The 27206-nt window shown below is 37.5% G+C and overlaps 1 long non-coding RNA gene and 1 pseudogene across 4 annotated transcripts in view; one reads left to right on the top strand and one right to left on the bottom strand.

Moving 5' to 3' along the window:
• The window catches only part of LOC309858199, a 56111-nt gene extending 31844 nt beyond the window's left edge, over window positions 1-24267 (bottom strand). The window contains exons 1-4 of one of the 3 annotated variants that reach the window (XR_014308092.1): window positions 24209-24267; window positions 23065-23303; window positions 17856-17959; window positions 3396-3505 (exon numbers count right to left, since the gene is read on the bottom strand). This is a non-coding gene — a long non-coding RNA (uncharacterized lncRNA). The remainder of the gene's footprint in view (window positions 1-3395; window positions 3506-17855; window positions 17960-23064; window positions 23304-24208) is intronic. The other 2 variants (XR_014308093.1, XR_014308094.1) reach the window with 2 other exon arrangements.
• On the top strand, window positions 3809-5815 carry LOC309858200 (large ribosomal subunit protein eL33 pseudogene; annotated as a pseudogene). Its single transcript has 2 exons — window positions 3809-3813; window positions 5470-5815. The product of its transcript is annotated as a large ribosomal subunit protein eL33 pseudogene (transcript).
• Window positions 24268-27206: the final 2939 nt, after the last annotated feature.

Raw genomic sequence — 27206 nt, 5'->3', positions numbered from 1 at the left:
AACATACATATGAAAAGGTACTCAACATCGTTCATCATCAGAGAAATGCAAATACAAACCACAGTGAACTATCACCTCACACCTTTTAGAAGGGCTATCATCAAGACGACAAGAGAAGACAAGTGCTGGCAAGGATGTGGATAAAAGGGAATCCTTATGCACTACCAATAAGAAGATAGGAATGTATACTGGTCCAGCCACAGTAGAAGGCACTATTGAGGTTGCTCAAATAGTTAAAAATAGAACTACCATATGATCCAGCAATCCTACTTCTGTGTATATATTCAAAGGAAATGAAAACATGATATTGAAGAGATATCTGCATTCCCATGCTCAATGCAGCACTACTCACAATAGCCAAGATAAGGAAACAACCAAGTATCCATCATGGGTGATTGCATCAAGAAGTTATGTACATTATTATAATATATACAATGTATGTTATATGTTATATATAGTATATATTACATATTCATATACTATACATATATATTACATACATACATATATATATTTTAATATTATTTAGCCACAAGAAAGAAGGAAATCTTGCCATTTGTGACAACATGGATGGAATGTGATGTCATTATGCTAAATGAAATAAGTCTGAGAAAGGCAAATAGTGTATAACTTATTATGGCATCTAAGAAGCTGAACTCATAGGACTAGAGAGCAGAATGGTGGTGATCAGGGGCTGGGGAAGGGTGGGGGAAATGGGGATATGCTGGCCAGTGAATATTAACTTCCAGTTTTAAGATGAATAAGTTCTGGGGGTCTAACGTAAAGCATGGTGATTATAGTTAATAATACTGTATTATGTACTTGAAAATTGTTGAGAGAGTAAATCTTAAATGTTCTCACCACAAGAGAAGTGGTAATTATGTGACAGGATGGGGGTGTTAGCCACTCTATAGTGGTAACCATTTTGTAATATTATAAGTGTATTGAATCAACACACTGTACACCTTAAACTTATATAATGTTATATGTCAATCTCAATAAAGCTGGGAGTAGGGTGAAGAAAAGCTACTGTTTATTTGAGTGGGTTCGCTCAAAGCAATACAGCCTTGACTTCTAACTTCCTTTTCTAGAACCCTGTCTTCTTTCATAATTCTGGGCAAGTGGATTGGATTCCCCTGCTGTTTGTGTCAAACAGCAATTCTTTTATGTTGCTCTATTATAAATGCTTCTCAGACATTTTGAGTCAAAACTGTGAAATATCCCTTCTTGCCTTCCCATTATCCATTCTATTACTAGATTTAAGACTTGTGAATAATCCCATATGTGACCTTGGTTAGAGGATTCTTTTTTTAACCAGGACAAAAACCAATTGAGTGATCTCTTCATGTAGGGTGTGCCAGTAGTTGAATATCCTACATACTTTTAAAGAGTTTTATTATTTGATCTCAAAGTATTCTGTAACAGGATGGGATAGATTTTCTTCAGAATTTAACTTTATACTCATTATATCTATCATGGGCTGTGAGACATATATTAGAATTACTGAACTAATGTCAATCAGAGTTTTACATTGAGTATTGTCCATCTGAAAGGAAAATTTACCAGGTTTCTCAATGTGATCACTAGTAATATATTTTAATTATCTTGCTGATGTGCTCATTAGTTGCAGTTCTGATTTAGAAATGAGAATAATAGTGATGACATTTCTTCCTTCCCTACTTCAGATTTGTTGAATCAAATTAAAGTAGCTTTTATTTTATAAATACTTGTGCACATCTTTATAGATGATAAGATCTTCGAATTGAGATATATTTTTATTTTTGTTTTTTCCCCACAACCAGCCCCCAATATAGTAACTTATAATAAGAGATACTCCATAAATGTTAGTGGAATTGAATCAACATGAGTTTTTGAAAACTGTTAACATGGAATAAAAAGAAATTAAATACAAGGCTTAGAAGGTAAATTTGAGGAAATCTCTCAGAAAGTATAATAAGGGGATACTGATATGGAAAATAGAAAAGTAAATTAGGGGATTTTAATAGATTAATAAAAGTTTCATAATAAAAAAAATAGAGAAATGAAAGGAAGATATCAAATAAATTACACAAGAAAAATTTCAAGAACTGAAAAACGTATTACAGATTTAAAGTGTCCATTGAAGGCTGAAACAAATGAAGAAAAAACTCATCAACTCATATAATAGTGAAATTTTAGAACCTGGAAAAAGAAGCAAGCTCAAAGACTGCTAGAGGAAAGAGAAGATCAAGACCAGTGATTAGTAATCATTTGGAGCTAGATTTTTGAACTGCAAAATCAGTAGCTATCATATAACAAAATGGTACTTTGAAAATTCTGAGGGAAAAGTCAGTTCAACCTAGAATCATACACAAAAAGCTATTATTAATCAAGGATCAGAAGGAAATAGAATGTGTTGTGGCACACAAGATCTCAAAATTCCACTTTACATATATCCTGTCTCATGAAGTGACAGGAGGATGTGTTCTACCCAAGCAAGAGAGTAAACCAATAAAGAGGAAGACAGTAATAGATCCAAGCAATGGGAGATGAAAACAGGATCAAAAGGACATCCTAGTGCTGTGATGAAAAAAGATCCAGGATGAAAGCTATGTCTGAGGCTCAGGGGTCAAGTTCACATTATATCAGGTGGTTAGAGAATTCCACAAGAAATATTGATGAGAAAAAACAAAATAATTACAATTCCTTATGGCTTGCCCATGCTAAGATAGTTTATTTTATGTCTATGTAGGAATGCTAAGAGGAAAAAGTCATGATATTATAGAAAACCACATGAAAACACTAAGGCAATTATAAACTCTAGAAAAACAAAAATTTGTATGAGACAGTAAATATATCACATTCTCTATCTCAATTTGAATAATTTAAACATAATAATGATTACTGCAAACATGAAGAAAAAGAAAGTATGTATGTGTACATGTATAAGAGAGAAAGTATAAGAGAGTTAAATTTTCATCTCCATAAAAGAAAGACAAGAATTAGTTAAATGTAAAAATCATAAAATAGTAGTGTAAGCTTATTGTTTAAAAATATTATGGTACATATAAAAAGAAACAGAAGAGTTGAAAGTAATTATCTCCACAAGGAGGCAGAACTCACAGGTAGGAAATTTTGGAGCTGAGGAAAAAAAGAAAATTAAGTTAAAAATTACATCATGATTTCCCCCAAATTCATGCCAATGCATACATACATATACATATATACATGTATATACATATATGTATGTATATACACTATATATAGTTGTATATAACTATGAAATATATATAACTAACTATATATTTAGTTTGAAAGAACTGCTAAATTATAATACTTGATAACAGAAATAATTGAAAGTAATATCTACACATTGGATTGTGTGTGCACATATATATATATATATATATACTCACCTAGATATGTACTGTTTACTGTTAGTCACGTGTGCTCTTGAGCATTAGAAATGAACTGGTCCAAACTGAGATTTGCTATAAATATAAAATATACACTGGATTTTGAAGGCCTGGTTTAAGAAAAAAAGATGTAAAATATCTCAATACTAGTATTTTCCACTTTAAAAATTTTTGATAAGAATATTTAACATGAGATCTACCCTTTGAAAAATTTTTAAGTATACAACCCTATATTGTTCCCTAAGGCATGATATTGTGTGGCAGATTTCCAGAAGTTTCTCATCTTGCAGAATTGAAACTTTATTTCTGTTGAACAAAATCCCCTTTCCCCCTCCCCTAATTCCTTGCAACCAACATTCTACTCTCTGCTTCTGTAAGTTTGAGTGTTTTAGGTACTTCATATAAGCAGAATCATGCAGTATTTGCCCTGTCACTGGCCCATTTCATTTAGCATAATGTTCTTCAGTTTCATTCATTTTGTCACACATGGTAGGGTTTCCTTCTTTTTTTAAATTTAATTTTATTTTATTATTTTTTAAGGGTTTCTTTCTTTTTAAAGGCTAAATAATATCTCCTTGTATGTATATGCAAACTTTCTTTCTTCATTTATCTATTGATATACATTTGGATTGTTTTCCTATTTTGGCTATTGTGAAGAATGCTACAATGAAGATCATTAGTTCTATTTTTTTATTTTTTGAAAAAACATTATACTATTTCCCATAGTGGCTATACTATTTTACATTCCCACTAATGTGTACAAGGGTGAAATTTTTATTTTACAAACACAAATAAATGAAGGATGACTGGGTGACTCAGTTGTTAAGCATCTGCCTTCAGCTCAGGTCATGATCCCAGGGTCCTGGAATTGAGTCCCACATCCAGCTCCTTGCTTAGTGGGGATCCCACTTCTCCCTCTGCCTACCACTCCCCCTGCTTGTGTTCTCTCTCTCTCTCACAAACAAATAAATAAAATCTTTTAAAAAAACCACGCACACACATGCACACACAGGGGCGCCTGGGTGACTGAGTGGGTTAAAGCCTCTGCCTTCAGCTCGGTCCTGATCCCAGGGTGCTGGGATTGAGCCCCACATTGGGCTCTCTGCTCAGCAGGGAGCCTGCTTCCTCCTCCCTCTCTCTCTGCCTGCTTCTCTGCCTACTTGTGATCTCTATCTGTCAAATAAATAAATAAAATCTTAATAAAAAAAAAAGAAGAAAAAAACACACAAATAAACGGAAAGATATTCTATGTTCGCTAATTGGAAGACTTATTATCTTTAAAATATCTATACTACCCACAGCAATTATAGATGCAATATTATCCCCATCAAAATCTCTATGGTATTTTTTATAAAAAATATAAAGGACCACCTTGAAATTCATATGGAAACACAGAAGATCCCAAATATTCAAAGCCATCTTAAGAAAGAAGAACAAAGTTAGAGGTATCACACTCCTTTATTTCAAAATATATTACAAAGCTACAGTAATTAAACCAGCACGGCACCAGCATTAAGACAGACATGTGGACCAATGGAAGAGAAGTCTAAAAGTAAACTCAAACAGAACTAAGGCTCTACCAGGGTATCAAGAACACCCAATGAGGAAAGGATAGTCTCTAACAAATGATGGACTCAAGGCTTAAACATAAGACTGGAAACTGTAAAACTCTTAGAAGAAAACATAGATGGAAATCTTTGACATTAGTCTTGGCAATGGTTTTTTAGATATGCCATCAAACCATAAGCAACAAAAGCAAAAATAGACAAATGGAACCACAGCATACCAAAAAGCATTTGCATAAGAAAGGAAACCAACAAAATGAAGACAGCATTTCCAATGATTTTCCCATTTCTCAAAACCTCTATCTGCTAATGGGTCAATATCACTTCTCTATTTTTATATTGATTTAATGGTAATATTTGTGATATATTGGGTTACAGAAAATAAATAATTCAATCTGTTTTACTTGCTACTTTTGCTTGTTGTTAAATGTGGCTACCAGAAAATTTTAAATCATACATGTGGTACCCTTTCCACCATCTTGGAGCCTGTGGGGTCTCCCTGGGGACAGAACTAAAACAACAAATGTGTGTGGAAGGCTGTGGTCCAAGGCCATGTTTGCTGGCTATAAGCAAGGGTCTCCAGAACCAGAGGGAGCACACAGCCCTTCTTAAAATTGAAGGTGTTTATGCTCGAGATGACACTGAATTCTTTCTAGGCAAGAGATGCACTTACATGTACAACGCAGAGGACAACATAGTGACTCCTGGTGGCAAACAGAACAAAATAGTGATGTGGGGAAAGTAACTCACACTCATGGAAACAGTGGCAAGGCTTGTGCTGAATTCCAAAGGAATCTTTCTGCCAAAGCCATTGGCTGCAGAATCTGTGAGATGCTGTGCCCCTCAAGGACTTAAACTGCCTGTTAAGTAAATAAATAAAGGTGTGTATTTTCAATAAATAAATAAATAAATACCATTACATACATGGCCTGTGTTATATATTTTTTCTTTGTTCCTTCAGCATAGAGACCATATTTTATCCATTTATAGATACTTAGAATGGTGCTTAGCATATTTGGGGTGATAAAAAGTTTGCCTAATGAAGTAATGAACACCACAAGGATTTTTAGGATTGTGACTGTTCACGAGCCTCACTGCATGTAACAGAAAAATCTTGAAATAACAGTGGTTTGAAAAATTCAGATGTTTATTTTTCACAAAAAAAAAAAAAGAGGTTCAGAGCTAGGCTCCTGAGAACCATACCAAGACTCCACACATTTGGGAGGCACAGGGGCTCCTCCAGCTTTCTGCAAATCTTGCGTTTTCAAAGATGCTCAATCAGATACAGAGTTGCAAATGATGCTGAAGTAGACTACACGTAAATCTGTGTTTACCTCTGTTATAATCCATTTTAGTGCAAGAGCTTTTATGGGGGTGGGTAGATCCCAGAAAGCATCCAGGTACATTGTTTTTGAAATATTTACACTTAACAGGGAAATGTTTTAACTTAAGTATCTAGAGGAATGTGTAGTTAGCATGTCTTCTAGTCTCTCCTTCAAATATCAGATGTTTCCAGCAAGCTATTGCCAAGGGCTGGATCAGAAGCAGGACTGAAATCTCCTAGGAGTGCTTGTAGAGCCTCTGTTTTGTGCTGTTGATTAAAGAGAGAGCCATATGCTTTAGGTAACAGGTGTGCAGGTGGCAAAGACGACATTCTGTTATGCAAATTTAGTATCCTAAGTGGTATGCTAGCCCAGAAAAGGGGCTACCATATTTGTGCACAACAGCTGATAACAGGGTGTCTGTGCAAAGGCAGCATTTACTCAAAAAAAGAGCCTTGAGTCAAGGCAAGCACTTGAACAAGAATTTGGTTGCAAATCCTTGCCCAAGGAATGGATGAGTAGGGTTTGGACTGGTAAAAGGCAGGTGGAACCATCTGGTCGTTTCCACCGTAAAATACCCTATGCAGAGTCTGGGTAGGAGAATGAGTTTTAGAAGGGTGGACCCTGAAGAGTTATCCCCAAGATATATTTCAAGATTCTGAATAAGTCAGGCTGAGGCTAAGGATTTTGTTGTTTGAACTTTGGATACAGTTCTAATATCTTTGGTGATTATAGTTTTTGTTTCTTTAATGTTCAGGTAGCTTGATAGCAATTTTCACTCACACTATAACCTGAATGTGTGGTATAAGTGCAACTCTTTTTATTTGTTTCTCCTTGTTTGTTTGTTTGTTTTTTTCTTTCCCCCAAGTCTTTCCCAGTTGTGTCATTCTACATCAAGCTTCTGGTTGGAAAGGATCCTCTCTCCACTTAGATGAACTGTATGGACTAGGTTTTTCAAGCTTGGCTGGTACCACACTAAAGGATAAGAATTTGAGAAATCTTCTTTCAAGATAATGGTTTAGGTTGCTTGGCTTATGCTATGTAACCCCTTGAGATGTCAGAAACTGAATGTTCCCACAGTATTTCTCTTTGAATCCCACTTGTAATATATTCTCTTCTTTCTTTAGGGAGATGGATTCCCAGGGAAGCCAGATGAAGGTCATTTATTTGTTAAGACAAATGAGGAAATTGCATTGAACTTTTAAAAAGCACATCCACCCTTTCAGCTAATCCCTAACTCCTTGATTCTAGAAGTTCATAGTTGGCATGATCTGGGATGCCTAGATCATAAGTCTTCTGAGAGAAGAGATCCTGGTTGTTGTTTCCCACTGTACACCAAGCTCCTCAGACACTACTTTGAGGACTCTGTATTCAACCAGTAAATATTTTTTGAATGAATGAATAAACCATGAAGAAGTTGGAATCTATACCCAGATGGAACAGATTAACCCAAAGATGACTCACATTCATCTAAGTCCAAGAAAATTCATTCCCTGTAATGCTAAAAAGAAAGTAGATGTGGACCATTGAACAGATGAATCATAAACCAATGAGTCTCCAATTTGGGGCAGATGCAGAACATTCCAGATTAATTGTTGTGTGGATTTCACTTTGAAAATATTCTGAATGCACTATGACTGAAGAGAACATTAGGGGAAGTAACTTGGCAAAAACTGGAGGCCATCCAAAAAATGGTATAAAACTTGACAAATGGAGAGTCAAGATGGTGGAGGAGTAGCAGACTGAGAAGACATCAGGTCCCAGGAGTTCAGCTAGATAGTTATCAAACCATTCCAAACACATACAAACCCAATAGGAGATCGAAGAGAAGAAGAGCAGCAATTCTAGAAACAGAAAATCGTCTACTTTCTGAAAGGTAGGACTTGCAGAGAAGTGAATCCAAAGCTACAGGGAGACAGACTGCGGAGGGAGGGACTGGCTCCCGGCAAGTGGTGGAGCAATGGAGCACAAAACACGAACTTTTAGAAGTCTGCCCCACTGAGGGATGGCGATCCAGAGGCTAAGCGGGGGTGGAGCTCTAGCAGGGACAGTGTGGTCTCAGGTACCACAGGGTCACAGAAGGATCAGAGGTGTCTGAGTGTGGCAGAGTTGCCAGGTATCAGAGCAGGGAAGCCAGCAGCAGAGATGGAGCTGAGGAGTGAGCTCTCAGCTTGGGGTTCCCTTAAACTATGATCTGTGACACAATTGGGTCACTGCTCTTTGAGCAGAAGCCCCACAAGTGGCAGATCTCAGGAGACTTACATTCCTCCTCCAGGAGAAGCAGCCCTGGAACACGTGGCAGGAATCTGCTGGGTTTGGAGACTTCAAGCGGACCGTGGGCCAGAGATAGAAATGCTCAGTCACAGGCTGGGTGAGCTCGGAGCGTGGCGGGAGACCAGGGAGACAGGAGGGACTGATAGATTTTCTCTGAGGGCACACTGAGGAGCAGGGCCCGAGCTCTCACCTCCTCTGGGTGGGAGACTGGGCGACCGCCATCTTCATTCCTGTCCTCGAGAGCTCTATGGAAAGCATTCAGTGAACAAAACCTCCAGATAGCCAAGACGAGCAGATGGCTTAGCCCAGCCCCTGGCAAGGGTGGTGCAATTCTGCCTCCTGCAGAGACATTTGAGAATCACTACAACAGGCCCCTCCCCAGAAGATCAGCAAAAACATCAAGCCAAGACCAAGCTTACTGGTCAAGGAGAGCAGTGGAATTCCAGAGAAGGGGAAAGCAAAGCATGGAATTCTTGGCTTTCTCCCCATGATTCTTTAGTCTTGCAAAGTTAATTAAATTTTTTAAATTTTACTTTTTTCTTATTCTAATTTTTTTAAGCTTTGAGGAAAAATTTAAAAACTTTTAAAGTTTTTAAAAATTTTAAAACTTTTAATGTTTTTGGGATGCCTGGGTGGCTCAGTTGGTTAAGCAGCTGCCTTCGGCTCAGGTCATGATCCCAGCGTCCTCGGATCGAGTCCCACATCGGGCTCCTTGCTCCACAGGGAGCCTGCTTCTTCCTCTGACTCTACCTTTCACTCTGTCTGCCTGTGCTCGCTCTCGCTTGCTCTCTCTCTGACAAATAAATAAATAAAATATTTAAAAAAAAAAAACTTTTAATGTTTTTTAACTAGTTTATTGTAACAATACCTTTCTAAAAAAATATTTTTGAGCCTTCATTATTATACTCATATTATATCCTTCATTGTACCTAACTTTATTTTTGTAGCTAACATAAATTATATCTAACTTTATTTTTTGTATGTATATATATATTTTTTTTTTTGAGGGGGGGGATAAATATACCCTAAATCTAGCACAGGGCTTTGTTCTAGTCTCTAGCCTCAGCAAACTCTCTCCACTTTCTTTTTCTTTCTTTTCCAACCAACTTACCTTATCAATTCCTTTTTTAGAACTTTTAAAAAAATTTTTTTATCTTTATAGTCATATTCCATCCATTAACCATGTTTACCATTATTTTTGTATATATATAATTTTTCTTTCTTTAAAATTTTGGGAGGTAGTTTCTTCTAAGAGACCAAAATACACCCAAAATCAAGTATCAAGTGGGTGGCTCTGTTCTATTCACCAGTCTAATACACACACACACACACACACACACACACACACATATATAAATTTTTAAAGTATATATATACATATGTATACTTAAAAATTAAAAAAAATTTTTTTTTTTACTCCCTTTCTTCTCCCCCCAATTTGGGGGTCTCTTCTGATTGGTAAGCATACATTTTTCTGGGGTCTTTGGCACCTTTTTAGTATTTTATTCTCTTGTTCATATATTCTTATCTGGATAAAATGACAGGGCAGTAAAAAGTCACCACACACACACAAAAAAAGAACAAGAGGCAGTACCAAAGGCTAGGGACCTAATCAATACGGACGTTGGGAATATGTCAGATCTAGAGTTCAGAATGATGATTCTCAAGGTGCTAGCTAGGCTCAAAAAAGACAAGGAAGGTTTTAGAGAAACCCTGTCTGGAGAAATAAAATCCCTTTTCTGGAGAAATAAAAGAACTTAAATCTAACCAAGCTGAAATCAAAAAAGCTTTTAATGAGGTGCAGTAAAAAATGGAGGCTCTTACTGCTGGGATAAATGAGGCAGAAGAGAGAATTAGTGATATAGAAGACCAAATGATGAAGAATAAAGAAGCTGAGCAAAAGAGACAAGAGAGACAAACAACTGCTGGACTACGAAGGGAGATTTCAAGAGATAAGTGATACCATAAGATGAAACAATATTAGAATAATTGGGATTTCAGAAGAAGAAAGAGAGAGGAGGGCAGAAGGTATATTGGAGAGAATTATAGTAGAGAATTTCTTTAATATGGCAAAGGGAACAAGCATCAAAATCCAGGAGACACAGAGAACCCCCCTTGAAATCAATAAAAATGGGTCCACACCCCATCATTTAATAGTAAAACTTACAAGTCTTACCAACAAAGAAAATCCTGAAAGCAGCTCCAGACAAGAAGTCTGCAACATACAATGGTAAAAATATTAGTTTGGCAGTAAAGTTATCCACAGAGACCTGGCAGGCCAGAAAGAACTGGCATGATATATTCAGAGCACTAGTTGAGAAAAACATGCAGCCAAGAATACTATATCCAGCTAGGCTATCATTGAAAATAGAAGGAGAGATAAAAAAGCTTCCAGGACAAACAAAATCTAAAAGAATTTGCAAACACCAAATCAGCCCTACAGGAAATATTGAAAGTGGTCCTCTAAGCAAAGAGAGAGCTTAAAAGTAGTAGAGCAGAAAGGGACAGAGACAATATACAGTAATAGTCACCTTACAGGCAATATGATGGCACTAAATTCATATCTCTCAATAGTTACCTTGAATGTAAATGGGCTCAATGCCCCAATCAAAAGACACAGGCTATCATAATGGATAAAAAACCAAAACCCATCAATATGCTATGTACAAGAAACTCATTTTAAACACCCAAACACCTCCAAATTTAAAGTGAGGGGGTGGAAAACAATTTACCATGCTAAATGGGCATCAAAAGAAAGCTGGGGTGGCAATCCTTATATCAGATAAATTAGATTTTAAGCCAAAGACTATAATAATATATGAGGAAGGACACTATGTCATACTCAAAGGGCCTTTCCAACAAGAAGATCTAACAATTTTAAATACTTATGCCCCTAACATGGGAGCAGCTAACTATATAAAACAATTAATAACAAAATCAAAGAAACACATTGATGATAATACAATAACAGTAGGGGACTTTAACACCCCCCTCACTGAAATGGACCAATCTCCAAGCAAAAGATCAACAAGGAAATAAAAGCCTTAAGTGACACATTGGACCAGATGAACACCACAGATCTATTCAGAACATTTCATCCCAAAGCAACAGAATAGCATTGGTGGTATAGTGGTGAGCATAGCTGCCTTCCAAAGCACCAGAATACATATTCTTCTGTGGTGTACATGGAATATTCTCCAGAATAGATCACATCCTGGGTCACAAATCATGTCTCAACCAGTACCAAAGATTGGAATCATTTTCTGCATATTTTCAGACCACAATGCTCTGAAGCTAGCGCTCAATCACAAGAGTAAAGTTGGAAAGAACCCAAATAAATGGAGACTAAAGAGCATCCTACTAAAGGATGAATGGTTCAATCAGGAAATTAAAAGAGAATTGAAAAGATTTATGGAAACAAAAGATAATGAAAACACAACTGTTCAAAATCTGTGGGACACAGCAAAGACAGTCCTGAGAAGAAAGTATATAATGATACAAGTCTTTCTCAAGAAACAAGAAAGGTCTCAAATACACAACCTAACCCTATACCTAAAGGAGCTGGAGAAAGAACAGCAAATAAAGCCTAAACCCAGCAAAAGAGAAATAATAAAGATTAGAGCAGAAACTAATGAAATAGAAACAAAAAGAACAGTAGAGTAAATCAAGGAAACTAGGAGCTAGTTTTTGTTTTGTTTTGTTTTTTAGGAGCTGGTTCTTTGAAAGAATAAGATAGATAAACCCCTAGCCACACTTATCAAAAAGAAAAGAGAAAGGACCCAAATAAATAAAATCATGAATGAAAGAGGAGAAATCATAACCAACACCAAAGAAATACAAACAATTATATGCAGCTATATGCCAGTAAATTTGACAATCTGGAAGAAATGGATGCATTCCTAGAGATGTATAAACTACCAAAACTGAACCAGGAAAAAACAGAAAACCTGAATAGACCCATTACCAGTAAGAAGATTGAAGCAGTCATCCAAAATCTCCCAACAAACAAGAGTCCAGGGCCAGATGGCTTCCCAGGGGGAATTCTACCAAACATTTAAGGAAAAATTAATACCTATTCTCCTGAAACTGTTACAAAAAATAGAAATGGAAGGAAACTTCCAAACTCATTTTATGAGACCAGCATTACCTTGGTTCCCAAACCAGACAAAGACCCCATCAACAAAGAGAATTGCCAACTAATATCCTTGATGAACACAGATGCGAAAATTCTCACCAAAATACTAGCCCATAGGATTCAACAGTACATTAAAAGGATTATTCACCACAGCTAAGTGGAATTTATTCTAGGGCTGCAAGTTTGGTTCAACATCTGCAAATCAATCAATGTGATACAATACATTAATAAAAGAAAGAATAAGAACGATATGATACTCTCAATAGATGCTGAAAAAGCATTTGACAAAGTACAACATCCTTTCCTGATCAAAACTCTTCAAAGTGTCAGGATAGAGGGTACATACCTCAATATCATCAAAGCCATCTATGAAAACCCACAGTGAATATCATTCTCAATGGAGAAAAACTGAGAGCTTTTCTGCTAAGGTCAGGAACATGGCAGGATGTCCATTATCACCACTGCTATTCAACATAGTACTAGAAGTCCTAGCCTTAGCAATCAGACAACAAAAATAAATTAAATGCATCCAAATCAGCAAAGAAGAAGTCAAACTCTAACTCTTTGCAGATGATATGATACTATATGTGGAAAACCCAGAAACTCCACTCCAAATCTGCTAGAACTTGTACAGGAATTCAGTAAATGTTCAGGATATAAAATCAATGCTCAGAAATCAGTTGCGTTTCTATACACCAACAACAAGACAGAAGAAATAGAAATTAAGGAGTCGATCCCATTTACAATTGCACCTAAAACCATAAGATACCTAGGAATAAACCTAACCAAAGGCAAAGAATCTGTACTCAGAAACCTATAAAGTATTCATGAAAAATTGAGGAAATGGAAAAATGTTCCATGCTCATGGATTGGAAGAACAAACATTGTGAAAATGTCTATGCTACCTAAAGCAATCTACACATTTAATGCAATCCCTGTCAAAATACCATCGATGTTTTTCAAGGAAATGGAACAAATAATCCTAAAATTTATATGGAGCCAGAAAAGACCCCAAATAGCAAGAGGAATGTTGAAAAAGAAAACCAAAGTTGGCGGCATCACAATTCCAGACTTCAAGCTCTATTACAAAGCTGCCATCAGCAAGACAGTATGGTACTGGCACAAAAACAGACACATAGATCAATAGAAAGGAATAGAAAAATGGACCCAGAAATGGACCCTCAACTCTATGGTCAACTAATCCTCGACAAAACAGAAAAGAAAGTCCAGTGGAAAAAAGACAGTCTCTTCAACAAATGGTGTTGGGAAAATTGGACAGCCACATGCAGAAAAATGAAACTGGATAATTTCCTTACACCACACACAAAAATAGACTCAAAATGGATGAAAGACCTCAATGTGAGAGAGGAATCCATCAAAATCCTTGAAGAGAACACAGGCAGCAACCTCTTTGACCTCAGCCACAGCAACTTCTTCCTAGAAACATTGCCAAAGACAAGGGAAGCAAGGGCAAAAATCAACTACTGGGACTTCATCAAGATCAAAATCTTTTGCAGAGCAAAGGAAACAGTCAACAAAACCAAAAGACAACTGACAGAATGGGAGAAGATATTCACAAATGGTGTATCAGATAGATAAAGGGCTAGTATCCAAAATCTATAAAGAACTTATCAAACCCAACACCCAAAGAACAAACAGTCCAATCAAGAAATGGGCAGAGGACACGAACAGACATTTCTGCAAAGAAGACATCCAGGTGGCAAACAGACACATGAAAAAGTGCTCCACATCACTTGGCATCAGGGAAATACAAATCAAAACCACAATGAGATACCACTTCACACCAGTCAGAACGGCTATAATTAACAAGTCAGGAAATGACAGATATTAGTGAGGATGCAGAGAAAAGGGAACCCTCCTACACTGTTGGTGGGAATGCAAGCTGGTGCAGCCACTCTGGAAAACAGCATGGAGGTTCCTCAAAAAGTCGAAAATAGAGCTACCCTATGACCCAGCAATTGCACTGCAGGGTATTTACCATAAAGCTACAAACGTAGTGATCCAAAGGGGCACATGTACCCGAATGTTCATAGCAGCAATGTCCACAATAGCCAAGCTATGGAAAGAACCTAGATGTCCATCAACAGATGAATGGATAAAGAAGATGGGAGACACACACACACACACACACACACACAAGGGAATACTATGCAGCCATCAAAAGAAATGAAATCTTGCCATTTGCAATGACATAGATGGCATTAGAGGGTATTACGCTGAGTGAAATAAGTCAATCAGAGAAAGACAATTATCATATGATCTCCCTGATATGAGGCATTTGAGAGGCACAGTGGGAAGTATGAGGGATAGGGAAGGAAAAAATGAAACAAGATGGGATTAGGAGGGAGACAAACTGTAAGAGTATCTTAATGTCACAAAACAAACTGAGGGTTGCCAGGGGGAGGACGGTAGGGAGAGTGTGGTTGGGTTATGGGCATTGGGGAAGGTATGTGCTCTGGTGAGTGCTGTGAAATGTGTAAGCCTAATGATTCACAGACCTGTACCCCTGGGGCAAATAATACATTATATGTTAATTAAAAAAAAAACTTGACACACACACACACACACACACACACACACGGTTACACACAATCTGGATTATATCAGCGGATTGTCTCAAAGTCAATATCCTAGTTGTGCTGTTACACTATAATTTTATAAAATGTTACCATTGGAGGAAACTGAGCCAATTGTACGAAGACTCTATCATCTCTCAGAATTGCATGTAAACCTATAATTATTTCAGTATAATTCCAATAAAAGCAAAAAATAATAGTACTAAAAAGAGAGAAGAGACCATTGTGAGATGGTCTGCCAAGGATACGGCCAAGGACACCAAAAATTGGGGGCCACTAAATTAACATGGGGACACAGCAAGTCTGACTATATTTGTGGGAGTTTTCTCAGCTTTAGATGATGGAGCAGATGCTTAAAATGCATATTTTCTCTAGAGTTAAAACTAGGAGCCATAAAATTTTAAGAGATCATGAGTTTCAAGTCCAGGGATTTAAGGACAAGAGAAAGAATTCATGAAGGCAAGTCTGATGCTCCTATACCCTTTTAGCAGGGGTCACATCAGAGGGGGCCACTCTTCCTATTTCCTTATTGTTGGCCCTGATAGTTCAACTTAATAGTCACTTTGAGGTTTATGTAATCCAGTTTTGGAAAAGGATGTTTTTGTTTTTAACCTTGCCAGTTTTTACCTTTTCCTTCTTAAAAGTCTTTGTTAGGAGTACCTGGGTAGCCCAGTCAGCTGAGTGTCTGACTCTTGGTTTTGGCTCAGGTTATAATTTCAGGGTTGTGAGATCAAACCCTGCCTCTGGCTCTGTACTCAGTGGGAAGTCTGCCTTAGATTCTCTCTCTCTCTCTCTCTCTCTCTCACTCTCACTCAGAAATCAAATCAATAAATAAATAAATACGTCTTTATTGAACTGAAATATAGGATTATCCAAAGAGGGCAGTCAAGAAGGGTTTATCTATAGTTTATTTGTCATTTTTGACTAGGTGAACTGAGGTAGATACCTTGAGACCATGATTCAAATCTTTTGATTAACTCCTGTAATATTATTAGCTTTCTAATTTCATAGTCTCACATACGTAGTTTCGTGTATGATCAGATTCATCCAATTTTAGTGTTGTTTTGTTGTAATTAGTGTTAGATATGACAAGATAGGAAATTCCTTCAATTTGATCCCATAACAAAATCAATGTTTTCATTTGTCTGTTGTCTTTTAAAGCTGTCCATATATGTATTCAATTTTTATATATTTGTAGCAATATTATAACCCCAATTTTAAGTTATTTATTTTTACTTAGCATTATACCCCCTGATTCTCCATTTTTGTTCTATGGATTCATTCAATTAACATTTTTAACTATTAATAAGCACCTGCCTTTGTGGTTAGGGTAAGTTTAAGGGGAAATGTTCTTTTAATCCAATTTAATGTCTTTTAATCCAATTTAAAATACTTATTTTGAAAATAGAGGGGGGAAATGAAAATAGAGAAAAGCAAAAATGTAAAGATTACTTAATAGTCATTGATAATCCCTCTTGACAAGAAATATAAGTGAAGTCTATCCCATGTTCACACAATTTGCCATCAGTGAGTCATGATGCAATTCATTTAGCCTTTGTGGATTCATGCAGACATGTCTGGTGAAATGATCAAGAGGGATGAATCTTCACTCTTCTTGTTTTCTGTAGATGAAATTTTAAAGAACCATTGCTAAACCTGTCATTCAATCTCCCAACAAGTGTTCAGTCAGCTAGTGTATGCTGAAAACTGTCAAAGGGATTCCATACATTAAAGGAATCTGTGTGCCCATTAGGGGCAAGGATTGATATATAATGATAGGCCAGGCTGATCCCATCAGGAAGCGGGACTAAGATGTGGAGTCCATTCTCGCTATCTGAATAAAATGAATTCTGTTCACCTAGATAACCTTCTAATGACAGTAAAAATCAATCCAGCCAGAGGCTTTGCTTCCACTAGACTTCCTTGGCCTTGAAGCTTGAGAATGCAAGGCAGAAATGAAGATTCACATGAAGAAGGATATTCTGAAACATGGTGCATTCTGTAAACGGGTGACATTAAAGTCTAAAAGAAACATTATAAAGTCTATTATATGTTTGCTTTTCTATTTTGCCTCATTTAAGAACAAGATGATTCGTCATCTGAAGGCACTTTCTTAGACCCTGTCACTGTCAGGAAAAAAAAAAAAAAAAAAAGACAGTATTTCTCTTTGAGGACTTAACCTTAAATGGCTGTCTAGTTGCTGACCTGTAGTTGGCTAAGCCTAGCTTCTCAGAGCCAGGCATAGCAGTAAAGGGAAGAATGTGGACCTATCAGTCTATCTGCAGAAGGAAGGTCTTGCAAAGAAATCATACAGATGCAGGGCAAGAGAGTGTTCTGTGACTGCTGAGAAAAAAAATTGGCTGAGGGTTTGGGTTAAGCTTCCCAGGGAGAGAGGAACAGAACAATTTGCCCGAGAGTTTGTACTGATGAAAATGTTATCACACAGGATTCTACCTCATGAGGAGAATATTGGCTAACACCTTGACACTTTTATTCGGTTTGCTTTCAGTGTGATAGCCTCTTGCTCATCCCCAGGAGGGCCTGTAGAAGACCCTGACCTTTCTTACCTGGACTCCTTGACTCAATTTCCTCTCTTGAGAGGTGAGATTAGTGTTATTTGGATGTGCACAGCATCTGAGTCCTTGAAGGGCTGCACAATTCTGGGCTGGTTCTGGTTGTGAAAGAAAGGAATAGGTCTTTTATAGAGAGGAGTTTCAGGACACCTTAGCTGTTTTATCTTAGAGATACCCCAGGAATGGACTGCATCTTCAGTTCTTTCTTGTTCCTTTTCATGTTGAGAAAAGAGGATAGAGAAATTGGTATACAGGACTTTTGAAGTCTAGGTTTTGCAAGAAGAGATTCAATTTACCCAGGTTTCTGTTTGAAAGGCTGGAAGTTGTTAAGAGGATTCGAATACCATTATCAACTGTGTTCTTGTCTCTCTGAGGCTGAGGACCATAGATTTGTTTCTAAAATAAAATCTGATGGAATGCTATTATTGATAGGTGCTTTCTGGAAGTGAATGCACATATACTTCTTTCTCAGTCCATGACATGGGCTTACTGAGAGGCGTGGATGATGCTACAAAATATATAGAGAAAATTTTGAGTTTCAGTGTACACTTTCTGGTAAGGTAAAGGCCGATAGTCCTAGGTTATAGACTATTTTCCCAAGGGCTCATCTGAGCGACAGCTGCAGCTGGACTCTTGTTCTCCTTGCAGAACATTTTGGCTTGTAATTTTTCTTGCCAAGAGCTATGATTTTAGATGTGGAGGTATCAGCCTTCCTCAGGAGACCATCTCTGTGATCCGGGCATCTTTTAGATCTGTTACAGATGACCTGACACCCTGTAGCCACTACAAAAACAAAACAAGCCCCATATTCACTAAAACAGCTAACAGTTCAAAAGAAATGTCCCCGTCACTAATGTGAGCAAGTTCTATTTGATTTAAAACCAACCAACCAACCAACCAACCAACCAACCAATCAACCAATCAACCATCCGTTAATACTGTGAAGGACAGGTTGAAGCCATAAACTCAAGTCTTTGGTTGAGATTTCCAGTGGAGGTCTCTAAGGGGCCTGGTGATTCAGTTAGCTGATGGGAGCTGATTTAAAGCTACAATGTAATAAACCTGCAAGGGAAAATCAATTTACAGCATGGAGTGAGATCTGGGCATGGGCAGATGATTCAGCTAATTTCTCTGTTGGGTCAGCTGCATTGAAAATTTGGACCAAGAAAACAGGTATTTTTTTTCTTCTCACTGAGATCCTCATCCCCCTTTCCCCTCTGCTCCGTAGGACCATGAAGTGGTTTGACTTGCTTTATAGACTAAAGGTTATAAAGCGAGGGTTTACTGATCTTACTTCCAACAAAACATCTTTCATTTTCATTAAATAATGAGCCTAAAATCTGGTATGTTGCAAGTAATACACTTGTACTTTGCATCTTTACAATGTGTTAAACATGCAGTTAAGATGAAGCTAATTTCTCAAGCTCTATTAGGGACTGCATGAATTATTCGAATCAAACTACAACACAAATTCAGACATTAAAAAAAAAAAATCCTCAGAAAAATACATAGTCCTGATTCTCAACTCTTCATGAAGCTGAAACTTTTTTCATATTCTTTCTCCTTATAAGAGTATCAGGTTATCAGTAGAAATTATTTTAAGATTTAGGAAAAGATAAAGAGAAAGGTAAAAATTTGAATCCACTTATAATAATAACATAAAAAAATACCTAGGAATAAATTCAACAAAAGAAGTGTAAGCTTATATACTGAAGACTAAAAGGCATTGTTGAAAGAAATTAAAGGAAATCTAACTAAATGGAAAAAAATCCCATGTTCATGGATCAGAAGACTTAGTATTATTAAGGTGATACTACTCCCCCAAACTGATCTACAAATTCATTGTGACCTGTATTAGAATCCTAGCTGCCTTTTGTTGGGCAGAAAGAAATAAACTGAACCCAGAATTCAGATGGAAATTTAAGAAACCCAAACTAGCCAAAAGAGTCTTGAGAAAGAAAAACAAAGTTTTTCCCAATTTCAAAATTTAATACAAAGCTACAATAATCAAGATGGCGAGGTACTTGTGTGAGTTTAGACATACAGATCAATGGAGTAGCATTGAGAGTATAGAATTAAACTCTTATATTTGTGAATTTGTGATCACCTGATTTTTGATGATGGCGCCAAGATCCCCCTTAATAGGGGAAAAACAGTCTTTTCAACAAATGGTGATTGGACAACTGGATATCCATGAAAAAGAAGGAAATTTAACTCTGCTCAAACAGTATACAAATATTAACACAAAATGGATTGTAGACCTAAATATAAAACTCCTTGAAGAAAACATAGGCATACATTTTATGACCTTAGATTAGTCAATGAACTCTTAGATACAACATCTAAAGCACAAGCAACAAAATAAAATATAATGGAACTTAATCAAAATTTAAAACTTTGGTGCTTCAAACAACACTATCAAGAAAATGAAATGGGAGAAAATATTTGAAAGCATGTATCTGAAAGTGATTTGTATATAGACTATATAAAGAACTTCTATAACTCATTAATAAAAAGACAAATAACCTAATTGAAAAAAAGGTCAAAAGATCTGAATAGACATTTCTCCTAAAAGAACATATATGCCTTCTTAGGATATATGGTGGGTTCAGTTCTGGACCACTGAAATAAAGCAAGAATTACCAAAATGTGACAGAGAAACATGAAATGAGCAAATGATCCAGGAAAAAAATGTCACTGACAGGCTTGCTTGCTGCAAGATGGCCACAAACCTTCAACTTGTAAAAAATGTGGTATCTGTAAAGTGCAATAAAGCAAAGCCTGTACAAATGGCTAGTAAACACATGAAAAGATGCTCAACATCCTTAGTCATCTGGGAAACATATATCAAAACCATAATGCAATACCATTTCACATCCCCTAGGATGGCCAATATAAAAATGACAGATAAGTAACAGATGTTGGGGAGGTTGTGGAGATATTGGAACCCTCATACACTGCTGGTGGGACTTTTAAATGATGCAGCCACTTTGGAAAGCAGTTTGGTAGTTCCTTAAACTGTTAAACATAGAGTTATTTTGTAGTTCAGCAATTCTACTCCTGGGTATAGACCCACGAAAATTGAAAATACATGTCCATGTAAACGTGCACACAAATGTTCACAGAAGAATTATTTTAATAGCCAAAATGTAGAAATAATAAAAAAAAAGTGTCTACCAACTAATGAATGGATAAATAACAATGTGAGATATTCAGGCAGTGGAATGCTATTCTACAACAAGAAGAATACAAGTATTACTACATGGTACAATATAGATGAACTTGAAATGAAAGAAGCTAGTCACAAAAGTCTATACATTGTCTGATTCTATTTCTATGTTATTTCCAGAAAAGGCAAATCCACAAGTCAGAAAGTAGATTAGTGATTGCCAGGGTCTGGGTATAGGGGATAATGGGAGAGTGGCTGTAATGTGTACAGAGTTTCCTTTTGGGATAATGGAATGTCTTAATACTAGGTTTTGTTGATAGTATACAACTCTGTGGGTATGCAAAAAAAAATCAAATTTTATACTTAAAAAGATGAACTTTATAGTACATAAATTATGTCTCAATAAAGTTTAAAAAATGAGTTAGTCATCACTTTTAAATCAAGGTGGCACTTGTGAGAAAACAAAACAAAACAAAAAAATCATAAGTCAATCTGAGACCAATAGAGCTAACCACTATTAACATGGGGAGGATACATATGTACCTTTGTCATACACACATGCACACGCACACAAACACACTCACATTATTTTCACAAACTTTTGACCACGCAGTTTGCTTCTTTCAAGTAACAGCATAGCCTTTGCTCCAGGAACACCATATAGTTTTCTAACGCAGGGTTTTCCCAAAAGGTAGGAAGAGTCACACTGGGGTTACTCAGGCTGATTTTAGCTAAGACTCAGTTGAACATTTTGTTATTTTAATACTTCCCTGTTTAGGTTACTGGGTGCTGAAAAATATAATCAGCGCATCAAATGCATGTCATAGATACCATCATTTAGGATAAGGATGGGTGGGAATATGTGCTTTAAAACTTGAGTCAATTTAAAGAAATGTATTAAGTATAGAATAGTAGAGCCAAACTTTGAGGGGAAAGTAGTACTGAAATAGCCAGTTTGAAAAAAACTCTTCCAAAATATTATTTTTCACTGCATCTTAGTATTGTGCTGCACGGATCTAACATCACTCAATCTCTATTGATAGGCCACTGGGTTACTTGCAACTAGGAGTTATTATTCTGGTGAATCTCTCCATGGCCCAGTTGGTGCCCTGTTTGCCATGGCTGGCCAGTGGTGGATCACTGAGGAGGAAGAAGCCAATGAAGGAGTTTCTAGTGATTCCCGAAAGCAGACTCCTTTGGTAAAGGTTTAGGTGTAGGTTCAGAATGTAAATTTACCCAATGGATGCACTGAGGATATCTGAAAGCTACATATTCTCATGGTAAGGAAGGAGAAAAGAGGGCTGGCCAACAGTCATCATGAATTAAACCACTCCCCTTCCCCTTTGTGCCCCTCACCCCCACACCCTGTCCTCTCCAGTGATCAGGACAACTTGGGGCTGTTCCCACAAGAGACCCTCTCTTTTCCTTTCATTGCAATCTTTTTCCTTCCACACCCTCCCCAAGCAAATGGGCTCAGAACAGCAAGCCCATTTTGTAAAACCAGCTCTTAGAAGGACAAAATGCCTGATCTGTGTTTAAAAGGCAACACCATGTATTTAGAAATAACCTGCTTTCAGGAAATTCAGAACAATCTTCTTAAAGTTATGCTGGAGCTAGCCAATTTCTCTTTTAGGGTCACTTGTTTGTATTAATAGAAATCCATCTGCATAAAGTGACAGTCTACGTTCCTGTTCCCCCGCCTGTCACCAGATGGAGACTTGGTCAATGTGGGATGCTGTCTTTCACACAGATGCCAGCATATATAAAAAGACAAGTTATTGGTGGAAATTATAATAGATGGAGATTAGGACCATTCTAAAACAGACTTGGATCCCTGCTTTTGACACAGGAAATGTTGTTTACACCATTTCAGTAGGATTGCCTAAAATATACCAGTTCCACGCTAAAGATAATTGCTTACACTACTTACTAACAGATAATGCATTCTTCTGAGTAAGTTTAAAAAAAAAAAATTAAAAAAAAAGAAACTCTTCCAGCTAGCATTTATTTATTTATTTATCTTTTTTTACTCACCTTTCCTTGACGATGGAGTTTTGTTTCTCTTTCTTTCTTTCTTTTTTAATTAGTAAAAATAACAGAAGGAAGCAGGAGATGGCACGCCCTTCTAGGAGGCAGATGACTGGAAAGGGCAATTCTTTCCCTCTTGCTCTCTGTACCCAACCCCAGGCTACTTATTGACTCTGCTAAGTCCAACAGCTACTGATACCCATGGGCAGCTGGATGCAAATGGGGCCCGAAGCTCTGGTAGAGTCCTAGCAGAGGAGCGAAGGAAATGGTGTGCAGATTTCATCACAATGGCCTCACCAAGAATCTGGGAAAATGAATCTAGCCCACGTAACTGAGGACCAGAAAGCAGCTGATCCTGGGAAGAGTGACACCTTCTCCCACCCTATTTTGTACCATGCTAGGAGCCTCCCACCTTTTGTTTCCTGGAGGAGCCTGCTCTACAAACAGACCCATGATTCCCAGGTGCAGCCTCTCTGGCTTCTGGAGGTTCTCAGTCCATTTTTCAGACTTCCCTGCTCTGCCCCATCACAGCCCACTTGTCCAGAGTTCTCATGATCCATCCAGAATCTTGACAGCCCTCTGTTTCCTCAACTCCAGAGTTTTTGTTGGAGGATCCAGAATTGGCCAGGGTTACCTTTGACCATAGAAATGATTACAGCAGCTTAGCTTTGTAACCGGAACTCCAGAGGAGGCAGCAGCCTCAGACCTCTGAATCTGCCCTACGTCATCAAGGATGACCTGCTCTATCATCCTCAATGTTTGGTTTTCGTCTTTGTGGTTACGAGATGGCTTTTTTCCAGCCATGGACGTCAAATCTGTTCCCAGGCAGGTTGAGAGATGAAGGGCTAAAGGCACAAGTCAGCTGAGTCTGTCCTTCTTATTTTATCAAGAAAAGAATAATTTCAGCAAGTGTCTCCCACAAGACTCTTTGCTTTCAACCTACTGTCCAATACTGAGTAACAGTGCCACCTCTGTCTTAAGAGAGTTTGAGGAAATGAATTTTTTTCAAAGATTTTATTTATTTACTTGATAGAGAGAAGAAAAAAAAAAAGCAGGTGGAGGGGCAGAAGGAGAAGCAGACTCCCTACTGAGCCAGGACCCGGGAGAAGCAGGCTCTCAGGACTCGATCCCAGGGCCCTGGGTTTATTACCTGAGCCGAAGGCAGATGCTTAACCAACCGAGCCACGCTGGGCATCCTGGAAAGTGAATGTTTTGACCTGAGTACTTTGTGGCCCCTGACAACATTTGGGCTCTATTATGAGGAAGACAAATAGAATAGATATTGAGTTACACGGCAACCAGCCAGCCACGTCCACCACAAACCAAGTCCAAGGGAAATACTGGACAACTTGAATAATGATGCTTCCATGTGCTTGACTTCCTGTGTTACTTCTACCTGGAAGTTCCTATACCCACCTCTGATGAGAACTTTCTTGACATTGCTGGTGACTGGAATCCTTAATCCCTCTAGACACAACGTTGGCCTGTTGGCTAAAGCCCTCAGCAGTCAAACCCCTTGCTAGTTCCTATTAAGTTTAATCCCTTTAAGTTCTGTGACATTTGCTTCCTGTTCTTTTCCAACCATTTCACACCGGTCTCAAGCAAGCTCACATCTTGTGGCCAGGACCGCAGGAGTTCATGACAATAGAGTCTCACACATGGTGGGAAGCCAGGAGGATTGGAGGAATCCGGGAGAGTTTAATTTGTAGAAGGAGGCATAGAAATACTGGGAGCTAAGATATTGGAATGATAAGAGTTTTCCATTTTTCCTGAACCTTCCATCCCATATCCAGAGGCAATCTTTTGGTTTGTTTCTGGAATGTCCTGCAGAAAATTTCTGTTTACAAACATATATGGCAGAATTGTCCTAAATGTGATGTGGTTGGGTGTATACTAAACACCTGTTCTGTGACCTGCTATTTTTCAATGAACGGTATATCTTGGATATTTTTCCATGCCAGTTCATAAAGCTCTGCCTAAATCTACTTGGCATTAGATGAAGTACCAAAATTTCTTAAACTATTCTCATACTGAAGGACATTTACTTGCTTCCAGTTGTTACCCATAATGCTGCAGTGAACAGTTTTCCACAATGGACTTTAATCACCTCTGTGAGTATGTGTGTTGGACAATTTCCTACAAGCTTAACAGAGATTCACATTTATTGAAAAGAATGAAATTGGGATTGTCCCAGAAAATCTTGGTTGCATAGGCACAATAATTAAAACTATTTTCTGCTCACAAACAGCTCTGTAGATCTAAGTGAGAACTGATTTTCCCATTCACTACAAGCTACAATCGAAAGCCCAGGAAAATTCCTCTCTCTTTTGGTTTCTCCTTAGGGAACATTTCAATGATATTCCTTCCCCAGAAAAATCCACAAGTTAATAAAAAAAAAATAAGATTTCTTAGTATTATACTTTTGTAAAGTGCAGAGCATTAGTGGGCATGGAGATTTTAATAATTCAAAAGGGAAAACAAAACAAAACACTTAGCCTGAAAATAGTCAGAAGACAACCAAAAGTGGTATGGGCTTTCTTTCTTGGTTTACTATACTGAAGGATGCCATTTTACTAGAAAATTTGGGCAGGGAGGTATCATTTTAATAGTAAAAGAGAACTTCACATATCATGCATATAGTTTCAAATTTGTATAACTTTTTAAATTAACAGGAGAGTTTGAAGATATTTTATTCTTGCTATAGGTCAGTCTGTGACTCTGGTCTCCTATGCATTAACCCCTGAATTAGGGGTAACTCTGTGTCAAGATTTCACTGGACGAACACACTGACTTTTCTTTCCATTCCTCATTTTGTAAGAATGGGTTCTTGTGTGTGTGCATAAGCATATTTAAAAGAACACTACAAGGGTAGTAGTAATGGAATCGGCCATGTTAACTACCATGAGAGTAACACCTTACTCCGTGTTAAAGTCCAGAAATATTAAGGTCTAAGGTAGTAAAATGAGATATAACGTTGCAGATTGGTTGACTGACTGACTGATTTTAGGTCAAGACAGGGAGAGGACAAGCAGATTTTGAAAATATATATATATATTTTTACTTATTTGAAAGAAGCAATGAACAAAATTTTCTGTCCATCTCAAAAGGACTTTCATGATCTCTCCAAGCATTTGTCGAAACCAGAAGTGCAGCATTTCATAGACTCTTTCTTAAAGCTTTAAATTTCTCTGTCATGCTCGGAGGCCTACAGAATGATCACTGTTTCTTTCACCTATCCTGATGTTATGTAAAAGTAAATCCTTTACCTTGTTTGTCTTTGTTCACAGTCCCTTTTTATAAAGATGAATGATGACCTTGTGACTTCTGAACACCAGGGATAGGTTATTTCAGGACTTTTTTTCCTCAATAGAGCAGACTCTTTTTTTTTTTTTTTTTTAACCTTTTATCTATTTTGGAGTTAAGCATTGGCAGTATTACCCTGGCCCTCTTACTTTGGGAATCACACACACACACACACACACACACACACACACACACACACAGCATCTTAAAGGGATTATCTCTTTAGTTCTTTTTTTTTTTCTTTTACACCTAAAACTCTTTCTACTTCTCCAGCTTTTTGTTTCTATCTGCCTCTGAAATCTGTTTAATTTGGTGGTGAGCTGATACGCATTCCATTTCCAGGTCTGGGATTACTGGTATTTTCAATGACCCTTCACAAGTAGGGACATTGAGGTACCAAAGACGGTAAGGGGTTCTGCAGCGTCCTCTACCGACCACCCTCCCACTTTAAGTGATGGGGTTATAAATGGTAACTAGAATAACTGGCTAGAGAGACAGGAGTGATGGCTGAATTCAGTCTTAGTCGCTTGGGAAGGGCTAGGCAAACATTGGGTTAACGTTTACAATAGATTCTCAATCTGGTGGGAGGGGACAGGAGACAACCAGCCCCTCCAATGATGTCATCAACCATCTCGGATCAAGCAACCAATCTCTGGTCTTCTATTATCTCAGTAAATCTGTATCTCCCAGCCCTGAATTAGAGGAAGCATGAATTCAGAGGGAACACTGGAAAGATCTAGATCCTAGTCTGGTTCAGATTGTGAGTGTTGAAGCAGACACTTCACCTTTTAGTTTTCTACTTTGTAAAATAAAGATTTGGTCTTTCGCACTTAAGTTCTTTTCCA

This window comes from Mustela nivalis (genome assembly GCF_964662115.1).
Source record: "Mustela nivalis genome assembly, contig: HAP1_SCAFFOLD_2009, whole genome shotgun sequence".
Taxonomy (NCBI): Eukaryota; Metazoa; Chordata; class Mammalia; order Carnivora; family Mustelidae; genus Mustela; species Mustela nivalis.
This window is presented reverse-complemented; position numbering and strand designations above follow the sequence as displayed.